Source organism: Lampris incognitus, chromosome 8 (assembly GCF_029633865.1).
Source record: "Lampris incognitus isolate fLamInc1 chromosome 8, fLamInc1.hap2, whole genome shotgun sequence".
In the NCBI taxonomy this organism is placed as follows: Eukaryota; Metazoa; Chordata; class Actinopteri; order Lampriformes; family Lampridae; genus Lampris; species Lampris incognitus.
In genome coordinates this window covers 8755621-8764402 of record NC_079218.1, presented here as the reverse complement: position 1 = coordinate 8764402, position 8782 = coordinate 8755621, and the positions used below count along the sequence as shown (strand labels likewise).

Genomic DNA, 8782 nt, shown 5'->3' with positions numbered 1-8782 from the left:
GCGGGAGGGCGTGTGGATATGAAGGAGTTCGGAAAGATACGAAGGAGCTGGGTTATTAAGGGCCTTAAAGGTGAGGAGCAGGATCTTGAAGTCAGTACGGTATTTAACAGGGAGCCAGGGGAGTTGCTGAAGAACAGGAGTGATGTGATCTGTGGAAGGAGTTCTGGTACTGATACAGGCAGCTGGATTTAGAGGACAAACGACCTATGTGGTCGCATGGGTTGGAGGACTTGTTGGGTCAAACATGACCCAAGCATATCTTAGTACCCTGGTGGTGTACAGCTTTCATGGAAATATGAACAAAAACAATGTTTCACTTTTTCTGATGTCGGGGGTCACTCTAGGTAATGTCATCACATTTCAGGTTGAGAAAAGATAATTTAGAGTCTTTTCTCTGCTGTTAAACACTGTTATGGGTCATCTTGACCCGTAAGGCAACAGAAGGGCTAGTCGGCAGTGGAGATAGGCAGAAAAAGTGTGTGTGTGTGTGTGTGAGGGAGAGAGAGCGAGAGAGATTCAAAATATTCAAATCTATAATTGAACCAGTCTTACTATATGGTAGTGAAGCGTGGGGTCCTCTTGTAAATCCAAACTTTGAAAAATGGGACAAACACCCAATGGAAACCCTGCACACTGAGATTTGCAGGAGCATTCTCAGAGTCCACAGGAACACGCCCAACAATGGATGCCGAGCAGAACCGGGCCCATTTCCCCTGTTAATAACGATGCAAAAAAAAGAGCAATCAAATTCTACCAACACCTAAAAGCACCTACCATCACAAAGCTCTCCATCACCAAGAGGAAGACAAAGAGAAGAGTCTCCTCAGCCAGCTGGTCCTGAGGCTCAGCTCAGCCAACAGCACGAGGCATCGGGACAGCCCTCACACAATCTGGCCCAACCACATTATAGCTAAAGAACAATGTTATTTGTCTCTAAACAGACGGTACACGATGGCAGACTACTGACCACCATGACTGACCAGAAACTGAGAAAGACATGAACTATGTACAGACTCAGTGATCACAGCCTGGCCATAGAGACTGGCCAACACAGGCAGACCTGCTGCCTAGAGAAGACACGCTGTATCAGCTCTGTCCACAGAGACAGACCTGCTGCCTAGAGAAGACACGCTGTATCAGCTCTGTCCACAGAGACAGACCTGCTGCCTAGAGAAGACATGCTGTGTCAGCTCTGTCCACAGAGACAGACCTGCTGCCTAGAGAAGACACGCTGTGTCAGCTCTGTCCACAGAGACAGACCTGCTGCCTAGAGAAGACATGCTGTGTCAGCTCTGTCCACAGAGACAGACCTGCTGCCTAGAGAAGACACGCTGTGTCAGCTCTGTCCACAGAGACAGGTGGAGACAGAGACAGACCTGCTGCCTAGAGAAGACATGCTGTGTCAGCTCTGTCCACAGAGACAGACCTGCTGCCTAGAGAAGACATGCTGTGTTAGCTCTGTCCACAGAGACAGACCTGCTGCCTAGAGAAGACATGCTGTGTCAGCTCTGTCCACAGAGACAGACCTGCTGCCTAGAGAAGACATGCTGTGTTAGCTCTGTCCACAGAGACAGACCTGCTGCCTAGAGAAGACAGGCAGTGTCAGCTCTGTCCACAGAGACAGACCTGCTGCCTAGAGAAGACAGGCTGTGTTAGCTCTGCCCACAGAGACAGACCTGCTGCCTAGAGAAGACAGGCTGTGTTAGCTCTGCCCACAGAGACAGACCTGCTGCCTAGAGAAGACATGCTGTGTTAGCTCTGTCCACAGAGACAGACCTGCTGCCTAGAGAAGACATGCTGTGTTAGCTCTGTCCACAGAGACAGACCTGCTGCCTAGAGAAGACAGGCAGTGTCAGCTCTGTCCACAGAGACAGGTGGAGACAGAGAGACAGACCTGCTGCCTAGAGAAGACAGGCTGTGTCAGCTCTGTCCACAGAGACAGGTGGAGACCGAGCAACACTTCCTGCTACAATGTAGCACATACGAAGACCTGAGAACAAAGTTCTTGACAAAAATTAAACGCAAATGCCAAGACTTGGATACATTCTCCGAGTCAGAGAATGTTGCATGTTGCATTTTAGTCTGGTCAGAGTATCTGACCAGACTAAAATGCAACATGCACTTGGGGGAAATAGTGTCAACGCCATAGATGCAGCAAGACATGTCAGGTCATGTCCCAGCCTGAGAGACAAGCAGCACAACACATGACAGCTGTAGTCTCCTCACAACCCACGCTCCACCTTTTCTGTTGCTTTATTGTTATTGTTGTTGTTTTATTGTTTCCTCAATTGATCGTTACAATGTTGTGTTGATGTTCATTATTAGTGTTATTGTGTACCGTCCGAACTGTATTTTGATGCTTTGGCAACATTGTTTTAAAACTTTCATGCCAACAAAGCCCTTTGAATTGAATTGAATTGAATTGAATTGAGAGGGAGAGAGAGAGAGGGAGACAGACAGAGATAGAGATGCGGGGGGGGGACTGGAGCCTAATTCAGATATAATGTATGCATAGATAGCATGCACAGTAGTTTGTGTCTTAGAGATTGAATAATACACCACTTCAGAATCGAGACTGCAATGCAGGCACGTGCAATACTCATACGGCAAAGTACATTGTATTAGAGGGTATACAACCTATGTGGTCATATGGGTTAGAGGACTTGTTGCAGTGTAAAGCAAATTGGGCCCATCAGTAAACTCTTGCTGCTCGGTAGAAAACGAAATCTAGCAAGGTTCGCGTTTTTATGACGACTGTTGAAGAAAAATATTCCGACAAATAATGTTTCTTACTACTTTACTGATCCCCGTGGGGCAATTACGCTCTGCATTTAACCCATCCTAGCCGTGTAGCTAGGAGCAGTGGTCAGCCGCTGTGCAGCACTCGGAGACCGACTCCAGTTATTTCTCCCTATTGCCTTGCTCAGGGGCACAGACAGGAGTATTAACCCGAACATGCGTGTCTTTTTTGATGGCGGGAGGAAACCAGAGCACCCGGAGGAAACCCACCGCAGACACGGGGAGAACATGCAAACTCCACACAGAAAGGACCTGGGACGACCCCCAAGGTTGGACAAACCCGGGGTTCGAACCTAGGACCTTCTTGCTGTGAGGCGACCGTGCTAACCGCTGGCCCACTGTGCCGCACAAATAATATAATTTAGTCTGATTTAATGGCTTCTTGGGCAACTGCCTTGTTTCCCCTCTAAAATCACCCAAACTGTTGCTGGAGCGATCGATTCTTTGCAAATGGAGCTTTGAAAGTTAAAAGCTCGCATTATGCGTATGTTGCTATTATGTAACTCCTCTTCATTGTTTGTTACTGCAGTACACCTCGCAAAAACAAAAACATAACAATGCTCATTTGTTCCAATATAATTCATCTAACATGTATTGTCCCACACCCTGAAGAGCAAAGGTGTAATTTCACCTCCAGAACTCCTGTTCACACACAGTTTGTACAACTTCCTCTCCTTTCGGTCGCTCCCGTTAGGGGGCGCCACAGCGGATCATCCGTCTCCATCTCTTCCTGTCCTCTGCATCTTCCTCTGTCACACCAGCCACCTGCATGTCCTCCCTCACCACATCCATAAACCTCCTCTTCTCCTCTCCCCTGGCAGCTCCATATTCAGCATCCTTCTCCCAATATACCCAGCATCTCTCCTCCACACATGTCCAAACCATCTCAATCTTGCCTCTCTTGCTTTGACTCCAAACCGTCCAACCTGAGCTGTCCCTCTAATATACTCGTTCCTAATCCGGTCCTTCTTCATCACTCCCAATGAAAATCTTAGCGTCTTCAATGGTTTTTACAACTATGGCTTTGAAACTAAAAGCGCTATGCATATTTTGGCTTTACTGAAGTGTAACATGAGTAGTATATGTATAAGTAGGGGCTGTTGAGCAGTAACTATTGAAACAATGCAAGAAATTCACACTTTGCCCATATTTCATTCCTCGAGCCACAAATTTCTTTTTGTTGCCGAAAGACTGCAAGTGTAGGCCAAAAGACTTGGCCTACACTTGCAGTCTTCAATAAACTATGCAGCGATCACAGCAAGCGGTGTTTACTGAGAGCTTTCACGTCGCTAAACGATGAAGCTCAACACCTAAGATTGTACATAGACCCTCACAGAAGCCACATTTTGATTTAACTTTGCAACGATGACACCAACCGTTTCCTCGTCCATTGTAATGGGACTGCTTCATGTCAACTCGAAGTCACGTGGCCGTCAACTCCGTCAGTGACCCGAAAGATAGGAAATATTACCTGTTGTGTTAAGCTCTAGTAACCATGAGCAAATACTGGCAGTGTAGTTAGATTGTTAATTAAACAGTTAACTAAATAGCTAAATGCTATTATATAAAAAAATAAAATTTTCTATCCACACAAAGGGAATTTGACATCATTACAACTTAGTATGGTATATCAAAGAGTGAAGAATCTCTCAACTCTCAACCAACCTCTCGACCAACCTCTCATCTCTCAATCGATTACATGTTTTATCCAAGGAGAGTCCCATAGTCTGGTAATTAGCCTGATACCAACTTTTTACTGCCAACACGAGGCTTTACTTTTGCCCACTCACATCAGAGGGATTTTGAATGGATGCTGTAAAAGAAACTGAGGTAAAGTCTGTCACAAGTGAACGGGGATGGAGCATTGATCAAGAGACAGAGATGGCGTATTGGCCCTGGCAAGTCAACAAGGCTCACCAACGCTCTCCCTTATTTACATCTGTCTGGCCGTAACTGCAGACCGAGTGACTTTTGTAATCTATAAGAGGTTTTGAGATGGGTCAGATTGAAAAGACCATCTGTATATCTGTACATAAACTGTGAAATTTGTCACCATAAGGGGAGCCTTTATACTGCAGAAAGAGTTACAATCAGTATCAGAGTCAGAATCTATTTTATTATTTTAAGTAAAGTACAAGGAATTAGAGTAAAACGGTTTCTTTAATAACTCCCATAATGTAAGCATACATTTACCAATTATCCCTGTGTATATACACCTACTGATGCCCTTGGACACATCTTCAGTGATATTCCTGGACTCACTGGGTGTTTCGGGTCTTTCAACATCATACACCCTCCTCCAGAGGACCCAGCAGGGGCTGATGCGACCCCAGCTTGTGTCCAGATGGCTAGCTACTTATAACTCCATGGCTCCACACCCATCTTGAGGCCCTCTCTGCTGCATCAGTGGTACTACGGCTCTCTTCCTTGGTGTCCAAATCTCTGAAGGTTCTGGCTAAAGAATGGGCTGCGAATCCCCTGCATCCAAGCTCCACTGGGAGGCACCTCACTCTTCATTCAGCCTGCTGGCAGTTGCTGACCAGTCCTGTGTACTTGGCAAGCTTCCTTTCAAAGGCCTCTTCCAAGCGATCTTCCCATGGGACTGTCAGCTCCAGCAGCACAGTTTGTTTGGTAGACTCAGACACAAGGACAATGTCTGGTTGCAGGGTGGTGTCCGCAATGTGGTTGGGGAACTTCAGCTGCTTTTAGAAGTCCACCAACAGCTGCCAGCCCTTGGCTGAAGTCAGGATGCCTGCAGATGTTCTTTAGTGGGGTTTGGTTGCTCCCCAGCCCTGGACAAAGCTGACGGTGTGCTTGGAGGTTTGAGACCGCTTTGGCCACTCAACCCCTGCACTGATGGCTTCAGCGATGGTCTTCAGGACCTGATCGTGCCTCCATCAGTACTGTCTCTCCAAGTGCCTTTGTGCAACAACTTAGGATATGCTCCATGGTTCCTGGCTTTGTGCACAGTGGGCACACTGGTGCCTTGCCCCATATGTGCAGATTTGATGGGCTTTCTAAGGTCTCGACTATTGATGTTGGAACTGCATTGATGAGGAGGGGCCACAGGATTCTGGGAAGAATGCCGTGCTGATACACCCAGGCTTTGTAATTTGTGATATTGGGCTATACAAATAAAATTGACTTGACTTGACTTGACATATTTCAGCCAGCCATCCAACTTGTTACAGGTCGACTGGATGGATGTCATGTCCCTCGGGGAGCTGTCAAAAACCTTGCCTAAGCTCTTGACTGGCTTCTCTGTGATGGTTGGGATGGCTATGCCTGTGATATTGAACCGAAACTTGTCCGCCACTTTCCCTTTCCTCAGCACCAAAGACCTTGATTTGGTTGGACTGAAACACATCTGGGCCCACTCCACCAGCTATTTGAGCCCCTGCATAATCAACCAGCAGCCTGGAACTGATTCTGTTGTGACTCTGAGATCATCCATGAATGCCCTGATGGGTGGTTGCCATTGAGAGGAATTCATTCTGGGCTCCCTAAAGTCCAGTTCTGCAGACTTAGTGAGCATGTTCATGGCTAGGAAGAACAGTGCTACAGAGATAGTGCATCATGTGATGATGCCGATCTCCACCTTATGCCAACTTGATGAAATTACTCCTAAAGAAACCCTCAGTCTGAAATTACTATAGAAATCAGCGATGAGGTCTCTGATTCTGCTGGGGATGTGATGTTTGGTCAGTGTGAGCTGCACCAGCTTGTGTGGAATGGAGCCATATGCATTTGCCAGCTCGAGCCATAACACTGACAGGTTGCTCTTGTTCTCTCTGGCCTCCCAGATGAGCTGTGTCACCACAATGGTGTGCTCCAGACAGTCTGGCATCCCTGAAATGCCACCCTTTTGGACTGATGAGTTGATGTAGGTGTTCTTGGCCAGGTAGGTGCACAGTCTATTGGAAACAGCACTGAAGAAAATCTTCACCTCCACACACAGCAGGGAGATGATGTGGAACTGGTCTATCTGGGTGGAATTTTCCTCCTTCGGGAGCCATACCCCTTCAGCCTCTCTCTACTGCTCTGGGATTTCCCCCCTTCTCCAAAAGACTCGCAGGATCTTCCACGGATGCAGTAGGAGTTTGGGACAGTTCTTATACACTTTGTACGAGGTGCTGCTTGGTGCTGGAGCAGAGCTTGCCCTTGCTTTGTGGACGACCTCTCTGATTTCCTTTAGCTGCAGCTCTGACCTGCACATCTGGTTCAGGGGGGTTTATGTTGTTGTTCTGTCTGTTATGATGTTGTACTCTCCCAGCTCCTGCTCTCTTTCAGGGTCGCTGTATATCTGCCTCAGATGTTGGTCTATATCTTTCTGCAAGCAGGCCAATTTCCCACTGTGCTTCTACCCCAGCAACTCCTTGGTGAACTTGAAGGGGTTAACAATAAAGGCAGCATGTTTTTGGGCCCTTTCCCGACACTGCCTGCAATGCCACTCTGCCCGGCAGAGGACCCTGATCTTCTTTTGTAGGATACAGACATGCTGGGACAAGCCAATGCATTCCTTTCCTTGTACTGGGACTTTCATCTCCTGCCTGATGTTGTGGATCCTCACCGCTCTTAGGTTCTTCGAGTGAGCCTTTCTCCTCCTCTTCTCTGAACCGTTCAGCTGCAATGCTGGCAGTGATTGTTGCCATGGCTTGTAGCTTCCTATCGGCCTTTCCCTTCACTATTGCCTTCAGAATTTATTTGACATTTCCACAGACTGCTTCCACAGTTAAGTCGTGTTAGCTGCTGGCCATTTGCTCCGCCTCCTCTTAGACCTGATGTTAGAGGGATCAGTTTGCAACACTTGGAGGTCCTGGGCTCTATGAGGTGACTCCGGGCTTGGCACCTCCTACATGTCACCAGGTTAGACACCTGTGCATTGTGCTGCTCCTGCTCCCACCAGACACTTCATCCTCACTGGGTGGATCTTCAAGCCGCAATCGTTCTTGCAGATTTTACGACATGCGCACTTCTTGCTCATAGTCATTTGTTTGTTGCCTGGGTTTAATGCCGTTGTGTCCATCCAACTGGGGTGCCCCCCCTCTTGGGTATGCCTGGGGGTATCTTTCCATTAGATTCATCGTAGCTTTGTGGGAGTCCTACTCACAGAGGACACAGATTGGGTTGTCAACCCATTCTTCCCCCAGTCGCTGTCTCTCTGAGCTGTCACTAACATTCTAGTCATCGCCACAACTTTCATGGTTGTCACCCAGTCTTTCCTGGTTGTCAGTGATAAAATCAGGGTGTAAACTGTGTACATACATCTACTGACGCCTTTGGACACATCTTCAGTGATGTTGGCAGCATGGCTCAGGGGGTAGAGTGAGTCGTCTAGTCATCGGAAAGTCACTGGTTCGATCCCCAGCTCCTGCAGAGAGCATGTCGAAGTGTCCTTGAGCAAGACACTGAACCCTTAATTGCTCCTGATGAGCAGGTTGGCACCTTGCATGGCAGCCTCTGTCATCAGCATATGATTGTGTGTGTGTGAATGGGTGAATGTTAGGCATACACTGTAAAGTGCTTTGAGTGGTCGGTAAACTAGAAAAGCACGGTATAAATGCAGCCCATTTACCATTTTCCCAGATTCATCAGGTGCTTCGAGTCTTTCGACATCATACACCCTCCTCCAGATGATCCAGCCGGGGTTGATCAGACCCCAGCTTGTGTCCAGATGGCTTGCTACTAATGACTCCATGGGTCTCCTCTTTTGAGCCACAGCCATCTTGAGGCCCTCTCTGCAGCATTGGTGGTATTGCAGATGTCTTTGATAAAATCAGGGTGTAAGCTGCGTACATACGTATACTGATGCCCTTAGACACATCTTCAGTGATGTTCCTGGAATCATCGGGTGTAGCGGGTCTTAGAACATCATACACCCTCCTCCAGAAGACCCAGTCGGGGCTGATCAGACCCCACTTTGTGTCCAGATGGCTAGCTACTTATGACTCCATGGGTATCCTCTTTTGAGCCACAGCCATCT

The 8782-nt window shown here is 47.6% G+C and overlaps 1 pseudogene; it reads right to left on the bottom strand.

Moving 5' to 3' along the window:
- Window positions 1–5147: 5147 nt before the first annotated feature.
- Window positions 5148–8524, bottom strand: LOC130117074 (uncharacterized; annotated as a pseudogene).
- Between the last annotated feature and the right edge of the window lie 258 nt (window positions 8525–8782).